Below are 13409 nucleotides of genomic sequence, written 5' to 3'. Positions count from 1 at the left end.
CTATACTTTAGAGTAATACGATACCAGAAAGACATATATAAAAAAACAAGAAAATATCTATAGCTGCAGTTTTAAGTATCACATAGAAAGACTGTTGAATAGGTTTTGAGTTCATTATAGCTCGTTGTTTTGTTTTTTGAGTGATTGCCGAATAGTTGATTAACTCAGACAGATTTTGTACAAATATAAGGTAAAGTTAGTAAATGCAGTGAAAAATTAAATTCGAATACGATCTTGTGAATTTTTGGCGAATTTAGAAATAACAAAAAGTATATTGCATGTGGTTTAACCAAAATGGTTGAAAGTTGGTACTGAATCACAAGTATGATACCGAATCAAACCAAGAGACTAACGATAATATCCAAGGGAGTTTGAAGTTGGAGAAAAGAACATCCTCCAAGAAACATTAGTACCTCCACATAAAAAATATTTACCATTGCTGCACACAAAGTTGGGATTGAAGAAATTTGTAAAATAACTTCCCAGAAAATAAAGATTGCTTCAACCACATAGTTTCAAACTGTTTCGGCCTCTCATAAACAAACTTGAACAGTTTTTAAGGATTTGTAGGCAATCATAGAGACTCTAACTCTACACAAATAGTTAAATGAAAGCTAAAAGCATTCTCAGTCTTATATTTGGAAATTTTTGATATATGATTGAAGAACAAGGTGAATTATTTCAGCAAGTCTTGAAAGGGATGACTAATAAATACCAACGAAAATGGAACGTCTTAATAATATGAGTCTATTTTTGAACGATTTAGAGAAAGGTTATGTCACAAATATTAAACAGTTACTAGAAGTTTGTTTTGCAGACCTGTTGCAGAGCTTATATTATAATATATTAAACCATCTGAAAGTAATTGGCGCGAAGATATTAATTTACAGAAGAAAATAGTTTTCATCAAGATAACACAGCCAGATATTACTATATAACGTCAACCGTATTTTCCAGAATTTGCACCTCTGATATTTAACTATCTTCGGTATTGAAACTTCGTGAGATTGAATAGTAAAATGGTTTATGCGATGATATTCACATCTTTATTTTGTGGTAATTCCAACATTTAAAATAGATAAATGCAAATTGTTTTTTCCATTATCGAACACGTGAAATAATATTTTAGTTAATTTTATGTTGGTAGTTTATTTTTGTCATTTATTATTGGGTAAAAATCTACTGAAAATATTTATTTGACTGAAGATTTTAGGATAGAAAATATATTGTTTAACGAATGTATGACCATGATGCTGTAATTATAAATAAAATCGAAAATATATTTTACTACTATTTTTTTTTAATAAGTTAAATAAATCAATATAATCGTAAAATAATTTTTTTTAATATTCTTTTGAATTTACTGAGCGGCAACATTTGAAATGGATCATCTCGATCGATCAAAACCATTTGAAAACAATTATCCAACTTGATGAATCAACATAGACACAAATCCTTCTTATTCAAAATAGATAAGAATTTCAAGCACTTATTTTTAAGAACTCCCAGAGAACTATTAAAAATTAATTGAAGGTTGATGACCTATTCCTTCTATACTTAGAAATAAATTGTACAAAGCTATCTGATTAATAAAATTTTTATGAGATATTATGCGTTCGACTTCGTTTTTTTTAATCCTTAAATATCCTATCGGAAAATATTTTTCAGACTTTTCAAATATTTACTAGAAATAAGTAATTAATTAAAAATTTTCAGCTATACTTATATAAACATAAATTATAATAGAGACCTTTAAGTGATTTTATATAATTCTATTCTCTATTATATATAATTTCATCAATATTATTCCAAATGCATCAATTCCACTCAGTAGGGAAAACTCGATTCATTTTTAATTTGGTTCAAACATTGATACTAAATAAATTCAAATTACCACTTCTACTGCTTTCTCCTTACTACCAAATATTCAAATCAATTCAAAAACATAAAATATGAACTATTTGAAATTACGGACCAAATTTAGAGCAATTATTGGAAGAATCTGAGAAAGTCCATAACCGAATTGATTGGAATAAGCAAGCTTTATACAAAGCTCTTAAAATTAATGAGATTAGGTTTATTTTAATGGAATACAAAAGCTCAGTTCAGAGCAATTATAAAGACTCAACATGCCACTATACACTCATATTAAAATAAACGCAGGTCTAAATATTTAAACAATTGCATCATTATGGTGTCAAAAATATTTTCAGATGAAATATGAAAACGTTCTTACGTGGCACTGCAGGGACATATTTTTTATGATATAATAAATCTTAAAGCAGCAGTTAATTGTTATGATTAATAGCTGATAATACCATTTATAGCCCAAGGAGCATTTATATTCTTAGGTTTTCAAGTGAATTTTTGCTTAACTACTTTTTTTGGCTTAAAATAACTTAGAGGAGTACACGTTTTAAAACGTACATACTTTGGTCGTTTCAGTTTTATAAGAATATTAATTTTTTTCTCTGTAGAATAACACTCATTATTTCTGTGGATTAGTGTTAGTTGCAGTGATTTTGTTTATAAGTTTAAAGTGTTACTTTATAGACACAAGTTGTATATTTATTTAAAGAGAATAATGCTTAATTCTCTTAAAATGTGAACTGATTATTTTCTTGATTATTTAATAAACTGCTCATAAAAGGGCGAATAAAAAAAGTAACTATTTTATAATGCGTTGGTTTTCGTTGACATTTCGCCGACTTTTCAATATTTTCTCTGGAAAATCCCGAAATCCCAGGAGTAGTAAATGTAATGCAAGTCAATTTTTCCATTCTCTTTTCATTGTATTATTTTGCTCAATAGCAATACATTACTAAATCAATAAGTCTAAATTTGATGGGCTGGATTAAAATCGCTAAATAATTCGAAGAACTACCAAATACAGCTGCTTGTTATTATAAAACTTAATCTGAACAATCTATCTATCTACAAGGCATTTTCAGGCTTGTGGAAAATACATTTGTAATTAGAAACATTAAATACAGGAAATATATGTCTCATAAATTAATTTCCAAATATATAAACGAATATTTGCCACTAAAATTATCTTCAAAATTAAATAACATATTTAGTGATAGTTTTATTACAAATAACTATTCACTGAATTAAAACATAGCCCATGTACAGGAATCACTATATCATCCCTTTTATTGGCATTTAGTTCTACTACTGCTCGACGGAACAACATATAGGAAGGTATAAAAATTGTCTTTCTTTTACGAGAAATTCTCTTTGCGTGTTCGTTTCATGTAGTTCTTTTATTGGAGTCAAAAGGGGTATTAAAAATTCTTTTTGTTCTTTGCCAGTGGAGTACTTTAAAAATATTGTAAAACTTAGAGAAAACTCACGGCATATCTAATGATATCAGGACATGGAAAACCGTGCTTTTGTGTAACGGAGAGGCTGAGAGGACCGAGTTTCTGCCGGTGCAGTGTTCTATTTATTGTCAAGGAACGGATATCGTATAGTGTCGTTATCGTTATTGTACGAATCTTACAATAGTTTTATATTTTAACTTGTAGTAACAACAACTGATTAGTTTCAAATTGATTTTATTTGGTCACTTACTAACATTAACATAGTTAATGTATTTTGCTAGTTATAATATTTTATCTCACAAACAGCTTTACAATTTAATATTATTGCTTTAACTTAACTGATCTAATAGACTTTAAAAAAAGCTCGATTATTAGTGTACAACATTGGCTACTAATTATACTGAAACCATCGTGTATATATATAGAATATTTTACCCCATTATTTCATAACATTAATGTTTTTTAGGATTGCTACATATTAAAAAATTGAAAAGAAATAATATAAATAACGAATATTATATAAAAAAATTATACAATATATTCCTGATTAATTCCAAATCTTTTTCAAACTCCTATTCATCCTATAAGTCAGTCATCCAATCATCTACATGATTGGACATTTCTTTAGCTTTCGCTCTTTATATTAACAAATTCGTAAAGCCCACAAAAAATATTGCTTTTTAAAATACCAAACTAATATTTTATCTTGGACTCTCAAATTAATAACAATGCTGTAGATGTAGTGTTTTCATAAATGAGATTTATTTATTTATAAAATCCGACACATTATTTTCAAGTTCGTGGCTGGGATGACAGAGTGTTAAAAACTAGTCGGTATAAAACTAGTAACAAATGTTACATTGTACTAAAGTAGTCGCTACTGAAAATAGTAATAAATAAAACATTCTAATGAACAATGAGTCACCGTTGAACACAGTGGATAGTAAACACTAGTCAATTACTAAACAGTTGATAGTCGTTTTCATTCGATGTTCCTAACGCTAGTTTTGATAACCGCATAAAATAACAGTTTTTTATTTTCTAACATTATTGTGTTATTTATTTTATACAGACACAGAATATGGAACATTTTAAATTGTATTTTAGGTATTACTTTTGTTGTTTGATTCAAATAAATCTACTGCCGAGGCCCATTAAATAGTGCTATGAATGTATGGTGATGCTGCACTTTTTGTTGTTGAACTTTCAATTGTTGGTTTCTGATTCAATAACTTAGATTCGGCGATTTTGAAGTCAATGATAAAGAACAGCATGGGAGGTCAAAAAGTTGCAAGATTTATTGAACAAAAACCCATCGCAGTACTCCCAAGACCATTCAAATAGATTAGAATCAACTCTTCCATGCGATGGAAAAGATTCAAAAGGAAGAGTTCTGTGGGGTATTGCGACTGGTGAAAGTTTATTTTCTACGACAACTGCAAGACCAAAAAGTTATCGATTTCCTCCTGAATAAAATTAAAGTAAAAATGTGTTTTCGTCCAGAGTAAGCAGTCAAATTACTGCCAATCACCAACATGCAGCGATTGCTCTTATGATGGCGATCAGTTCCGCCGAAACATAATTTAAAAATTTCTATTTGGTACCAATATTTTTTTCTTTTGTGTTCTTTAAAGCCCCTTTCTAGAAACACAGTACGTTCTATCTAGTTCGATGCCTTCCTTTAAAATAATCTCGATTACTAATGTACAACATAGTCTACTAATTATACTGAAACCGTCGTATATATAGAATATTTTACACCATTATTTCATAACATTAATGTTTTTTAGGATTGCTACATATTAAAAAATTGAAAAGAAATAATATAAATAACGAATATTATAAAATAAAATTATACAGTTAGCTAAAATAATGATATAATCGATTAAAAAAATTATATATTCCTGATTAATTCCAAATTTTCTTCAAACTTCTATTCATCCTATAAGTCAGTCATCCAATCATCTACATGATTGGACATTTCTTTAGTTTTCCCTCTTTATATTAACAAATCCGTAAAGCCCAGACATAAACCATAAAGCCCACAGAAAAATATTGCTTTTTAAAATACCAAACTAATATATTATCTTGGACTCTCAAATTAATAACAACGCCCTAGATGTAGTGTTTTCATAAATGAGATTTATTTATTTATAAAATCAGATTGGGGGACAAAAATGTGGTGGTTGCTTGAACGACAATCCGAATTATCACTACAAAATTATGATCATATAAACACATCTTGAAGCCGTATATGCAAAGCCTGGACGTACAATAAGCAACTTTGGGGTTATCAAATACATCCAATATCATTATGATACAAATTTTAAAAAAAAACAAAGTTCATTGCAGCATTGCTAATTGGTACCTAAGCAAGTCAAAAGTCAACAAAATACTACTGCTAAAACTCAACTGTGAACCCACATAGAGGTTGAAGAAGTTTTCCCCCTTTGAACTAGTACATTTATGTGTGAAAACTATGCAGTGTATTCAACTTATGCCAAGTGAACCAGTGAAAGTACATCTTTGGGACAGTTAGTTACGACTTGGTGAATGGAGGTAGAACAAAAATAAAACAGTGATGATTAATTGATGTGACCATTATTTATTGACGTTATAAAAAAGTGAGAATACAAAAAAGTGAAGAGCAGCACAGTATTACCTTAGAATACACGTGGGCCATCAATGGTTGGCACATCTGAACTGAACTATGATCAGTGACTTAATGATCCAAAATGTCCTTCAGTAATATCCGAGATCAATGCCTCGGGGTTGCCAGATCTTCGTTATTGTTTAATGATACTGGCTCCCCGCACGTGTTCAACATCTGGAATAATATTTCTGGGTATTTTGTAGGCCGCTATTGTAGGATGTAAATTTCGATATGCCTCAAGATCGCTACACATCCATCAAATTAACTAAACTTGGATATGAAATAAACTATATGATGAGAAGCGAGTGACGTATGTGTCATACGACTTTTAATTTAGAAAAAATTATATTTTACTCCTTTCATTATTGGGATCTCCATATTCTCTCCAAAGTATATGAAAGTAGAAACACACTCGAATATATATTATAGGAAAACGTTATTTCAACAAATACAATAATTCTCTTCAAATCTACCAAAATCAAACTTTCAAAAGGTAAATATTTAACCAGCGAAAGATATTTATAAAGTTCGAACATAATTATAATCAAACCGTACCAAAATAGGATTGTATATAAGAAATAACATAAGAAATAGATTGTTACTTATTGTACAAGACCTAATAACTTTCCACGTGTTGGTGACATTTAGACTAATTATAGAATTATTAATGCGTCATCAGAGTCAAGTCTTGCGTAGCAACATTTGTCGATAACGTTAGGTTTCTCTTCACATATCGAATCCAATACCAAATATATTTTTCCATAGAATATGTTATATGAGATAGATACATAATTACTACCGATTCTTTAAACAGAACTGAGAACTACTCCTTTGATTTTATTGAAATTATTTATTGAAATCAATGACACATAAATTACTGAGGATTCATTGAGGATTTATTATGGAAATTTGGAAAACAAAATACTTGAGGCATGTAAAATTACATCGTGGAATAACGGTCTACAAAATACCCAGAAATATAATCCCAGATGTTGAACACGGGCGGGGTGCCAGCAGCGCCAACTAGAACCCGATAACGAATAGCTGGCGGCAACCCCGAGACGTTTATCTGGAATGTTATTGAAGGGTATTTCGATACATTCAGTGCTCAACCCTCGTTTGGTTTAGACGTGCCACTATCGACTGCCCAAGCCTCGTCACCAGGTAACACCGCTGCCATCCGTTTTATCTAATTGTATTTTTCACATTTTTTATATAGCCAATAAATAACGGTCACATAATGTAAACACCACTGTTTCATTTCGTTTTATCTCCATTCACCGAGCCACATCATTTACCCTAAAGCAGAAACATTGATGACAATTTTTGATGCGCTGTTATTGTTGAACTATTGTCATATACATAATTCAATCATGAAAATAGTCAAATCATTGTTTGTCGAACTTGTTAAAAGCCTGGCGAATTATAAGCAAAACCTGTTCTTATCAACGATATTTATCTGATAAGCGAAATTAACAACTAATGAATACACGATAAATATTAGGTATACAATTTGCACAGCGTTATTTTACAAAAGATGACGTTAGCGGAGAATGGAAGAACAAAATGGCAAACCGGAATTTAGTATATGAATTCAAAAAAGTTGTTCGCATTCACCATTAAATTTTCGAATTGGTAGTCAACAATAAACGTAACAAATTTTGACCGCAATAAGCGCCATTTGTGGGAAACGCAAAAAAAGCCGCTAAAATGCCTAGATTGACAATAGAGACATATAGACTCTTCATAGTTATTTTGTACGTACGTTATTTAAATTTGCCACATGAGAGCTGGTTTTAGTTCAGTTTGGCATTGATATACAACAAAATTCTACTCTAAATAAAATAATTGAACAAACATGTTACCAATATATATTTTATATTCATATTATTAAAAAATATTTTAAAAAACTACAGCTAATTATACAGCCACAGTGGTTTATAGGTTAGGGTTATAACCTCTTATAACTTTTGCATTCAAGAATTTTGCATACGTTTCACAACCGAACGACTTTGACAGGCTTATATGTTTATGTATTCGAACTAATCAGACAGCATTGTGTCTCCTTTTAACTAGACTAAAACGAGAAGGAAAATATTGTTTGATTCTAAAACAAATTTACAGATTGCGACAGGCAACATATTAAGTTAATGACGAATATACAAAAAACATGAGATAGACTAAATAATGATGAATACATCACTCAAAGGAAAAGTGCTGTAAATGATATCAGTGGCGGACATTAGCTAGTTGATGACAATTGTTAAATTCGTCAAGAACTTGCTCATTCATTAAAACCTAAGTGAATCAGCCAGTACTCATTTACAAGCCTTTTAGAAAATGGTTCAAAGTACGTTTGCTATCATCTGAATGAAATTCTGGATGCGCTGAATGACGTTTATTCGAATGTTGGTAATTGTTCTAGCAGCAGAAACAAAGGTTTTATGCACCTAAATGTTACTGAACATGAACAATAGATTCACTATGACAAATTCCTTGTGAATAAAATCGTAGGAATCCACAAAGAAGCGAAATATTCATACTATAAGTTGATTATAGTTTTTATGTATGTTATAAAGTGGAACCATCTCGGCGTAATGTATTACGAGTTGCCAAACTCGATCCAAACCATTAGAGATTTAGCTTTTCACGAATTGATATATAATACAGCCCGTCAAATGAGCCATTTGCAATGACTGGCAATACATATTTATATTGTAGAGTGAACTATTTCAAATTCTTACTCGGTTAAAAATAAATTAAATATTTAATTGTACTTTTTGTGGTTTGGCTCTCGAAATGGCCCTGAAAAAAGATACACCGTATATCAGATAGGACTTAGAAACAATATGGCCACAGAGTATTACGCCTTTCAACAACTTTGAATGACATGAACGGACTAGATAGTGATAATGACAGTGGCTGAATGAACATTTTGGAATATCTATTTATGACATAATTCTGACAATTACTAGACAGTAATTAGAGCGGAAAGAACTAAAAGTTAATATAGGATAATTGTAGAAAATCATAATGCATATAGTGTAATATTTGTAAGAATAGACATGCCGACAATTGTGTAGAATACATATGAACATTTGGCTAGAATGTGTCAGAAGACAATGGTTACTAACGCTTATGCTAATGATATGGCAAGTGCATGTGATAAAATCAGAAGATATAGAGGATATCGAGAGAATTTTATTAAGAAAAATGAACACCGGTAATAAGAGAAAATAAGGAGAAATATACTGATACTAAAATAATACGACAAGGAAACATGAGGTAAAACGCAGCAATAAAGGAGAGAAGAACAAAAGGTAAATACGCTTCCTAATAAGTAAAATTTATTGCTTGCTTTTGCAATTGTCAATTAGATGGATTACGCAGCGAGGGTAAACCACTGCGTAACAAAATGCGCCTAGATCTCTACCTCATAGGTGGTGTGAAAAAGAGTTCATTATAAATATAATAAAACAACCGTAAACTACGAACTATTTTGGTCATTAGATGTATTATAACATCATGTTAGACAAAAAGCAAAACACATTAGAACTAAAATAAAACAACTATACTGGTTAGTCGGAAGTAACCCTCAACATGATCTAAAATCAACGAAATTGATTTATCAGACAATTATTAAGAAAATTTGGACCTATGGGTTGCAAATATGGGGTTGCACTAAAAACTAATCAACTAGTCATCCAACGCTGCCAAAACAAAAGTCTTCGTTTAATTACCAATGCCTATCGTTACGTAGCCAACGAAGAACTGCACGATGACCTAGAAATCAAATGGATTTGCAAAGTTATCCAAGATTTTGCATTAAAACATGATAGAAGATTACTAAATCATTCTAACGTAGAAGTAATACAACTACTGGACAACGCGCAAGCAATCAGGAGATTGAAGCGAACCAAACCACATGAACTTATATAAAGTGTATACCTTTGGCGTAAACTATAGCTTAAGTTGTTATAATTTTATAATTGAGGAATACATATTGATGTATTTATCTCGCTCTATCTTGCTTGTGAATTAATCCAAGTTTAAATGAAATATAGTAATAAATTAATTTGTAATTAGCATTGTACTAGGCATATCTAATAAAGGTGTTGTCAAAAAAAAAGATATATTATAATGTTAAAATGAATTCTAATATAACAGATTTTTCATTTCATATACATTAGTATTTTGTTATATGTCATTATAAAAATAAAATAAAAGCTAAAATTTGATGCGGCTCGTGGGTGTTTCACTGGATGGCTTGTAGCTTTTACCCAATGAAGCTTTAAATTCTATAATAATAGACTAAAATGATAAGTAATAAAGGTGATTTTCAATTCATGTTTCTAATAAATTTTCATCAAAAGTCTCGCAAATTAAATAATCAAAAATATCTACCGTTAAAAACAAAACTTATTTGAATTAAAAGCAATATAACTACAATATAATTATTTATAATCTATAGAATAAACAAAAATATTGGGAATATTAAAGTGATTGGATGACTAACGTCAAATTTCTAGAAATAAAAGAAAATTAAATCCCTGTAATAGTATTAATACATAATGCTTTTTCAGATTCAAACTTGATGTGATCCAGAGTGCTAATATATGAATGTTTTGTTACTGAAGTAATTTAACGTAATGTTTTTTGTTGTAATGTATTATTGTATTTTAAGAGGTACTTTCGACGTCCAGGATAAAAAAATCACATTTTTTAAAACAGTTTTTCGAAATAACGCTATTATCTCTCAGTACTCACCATCTCCTTTATGGTTATTAAAATTTAAATTCATTGCTTAATATTCAAGTTGTGGCACTTAACATAATACAATACACATGAAAAACGTAGCTCACTTGTTCTGTCCTCTAACAGATTTTGTTCGTGTAATTACTAATTTTAAATGTATGAGAATGAACAGAGGAAAAACCCATGTTTCTGTGCTTTAACCGATAATTAGCAACAAACACTTGAGAGTTTGCCGGCTGCCGTTACTAATTTACATTTCTTAGGGGATGGTCCCATTATCCTATAGCGTAATGAAATTATGTTTAAAGTATTGGCAAGACCTCAACTAATCTGATTAATTTCACTTCAAATTAATACAAAGATGGGACCTGTAAAAGGACCGCAGGACTTATCCCAGACTCTTCAAAAGAGGTGTCCGAAAATTATTGCTTTGACCAGTGATGAAGCATATATTTCGGACAACAAAAGCGAAACATGTATCAGCAGAAAATATGAAAACATTTTCACGTACACTGAAAGTTCGCCAACTTAACAGAACTGTATATCTTCCCAATCATATGATAATTCAAAGTTATTCCAAGTTTTAAAGTTTTATGGTATTTTTATTATAGTACTAACGGCTGTATGAAAATTAAAAGTCTCATAATTAGTAATTACATAAAAAATAAATAATGTTGATTTTTAAGAATATTCCGTTTCCCTTCAAAAGCAATGTGAAAATGCCTGCGGTATTCATAAAGTATACTACACTGTATATCTAATTTCTCCAATGTGTTGAGTCTCTCTCCTGATCTCTTATTAAACAATATAATTTTATATAAATTGATTGGCACCTTGCAGATATGTATAGAAGAATTGTTTCAGTAAAAATATTATAGTATAAAATAAGTTCTCACATTCATATCGTGCCGCTTTTCTCAAGACGCGTGCACCTCTTAACTTAAAATGATCCATTTTTTTGTGGAGACATTTTTATACTTCCAAGTCGAGGTTAAAACTTCAACCACCGATACCTAGAGCAGTGTGCGACCTTAAAATCTAACCTATGGTAATTAGGGTTTAATCATGACGGTATATAGAAATATTTCAGTGAATAATTACGTTTAATTCGATCAAACACAATTTCTAATGATTCAATTATAAGACAAACATAAACAAAATAGTTTCAAATGTTGTTTAACACCAATTCAAACGCAACAAAAGAGAAAACGTTTAATTAGATTATTAGATTAAAAAGTTAGAATTCGAAGTTAATTAGCAAATTGACGATTTTTATTGAATATTTTTTATTGACAATGAAATGCAATCAACAGAAAAATTATTTAGTACGGTTTTTCTAGTATCTTCTTACAGTGGCGCTAGATAAGTAATTGAGTTCTTCGATATATCAGATTAGTTAAGGTGTACAAGTTATGAAAGTGGAGAAATGTATGTTATTATGGAAGGTTTAAAACAGCAAAAACTTGTATTTTACTTTAAATACTGTTTTATTTTACGGAAAGAAGGGGAATATTAAAACTCACCAACATGATCAATGCAACATTTCGACTAATACATGTCCCAGATGTTTGGAAGTTTGAAATTATCATGGTCCCAAAACCTGTAAAAATCTTCAAATGAAACAAAAGCCGATAGACTTATCTCACTGCTACAAGTAATACCTAAGGTATTTGAAAAACTCTTGTTGAAACGGATAAAATCGATTATATAAAGAAAAAAAAACTAATACCTGTTAACAACATTAGTTGTTTGTTAACAAAAATTCGACGATTGACCAAGTGCATAGAATAACAGATGTAATTGAAAAAGCCTGTTAAAGTAAAATGATATGTTCAGTTATATTCTTGAATGTAGCACAAGCCTTGGATAACGCATGGTATGATGGATTTATTTATAAGCTAGAGAAAATGTTAGCGAAACAACACACTGGGTTATTGAAATATTATATTACATCTAGAATATTTAGGATCAAACAAGAGGAAACCTGTACAATAAATTCAGCTAAAGCAGGTGTACCACAAAGAAGCGTATTGGGACCAATTATTTACCTACTCTACGCATGTGATATACCAGCATATATATATATTTTTGACACCATGGCAAATACCGTGTCGAAAGAACAATATTGGTTTGGATCGACTTTTATTCACTAAATGTTGCAATTCATTGTCCTCAACCTTTATTGGCCTCCAAATCAATATGTGTAATTGCCATCAATAGACACCGATGATCATCGGCTTGGTCAGCGCAGTGGTAAGGCGAGAGCACTGTCCACCTGCTGTTACTATGGTCGCGAGTTCAAATCCTGCTGGGGCATGATCGTAATGGCAAGAGATTGAGCAAGTGATTGTTTAATATTTGTGATTGTCCTAGGAAAGAGTGTAAAATCCGACAAGGAAAAGGACCCCAGTCAGGCCAGTAGACAGGCTGCGTAAGACCGTATGTCTCCTGAGATGATCTCCAAGTTGGTCACTCGCTAGGCGATAGGCTTAATGCCGAGGACCGTGGCTCGGAGCCCACGTTAAATAGTAGGTCCAATCCAGATAAACCCTCGTTGGTAAAAAAAGAGATTCTAAAATATATGAAAAAAAGATACCGTTCATCAAAATACATACAATATCTAATACTTATATTACATTATAATATTATTTTAATAATATTATACAAAACCTGCA

Source organism: Rhynchophorus ferrugineus, unplaced genomic scaffold (assembly GCF_030347505.1).
Source record: "Rhynchophorus ferrugineus isolate W39M unplaced genomic scaffold, kcgeb_rfMv2 rfM1, whole genome shotgun sequence".
Classification (NCBI taxonomy): Eukaryota; Metazoa; Arthropoda; class Insecta; order Coleoptera; family Curculionidae; genus Rhynchophorus; species Rhynchophorus ferrugineus.
This window is presented reverse-complemented; position numbering follows the sequence as displayed.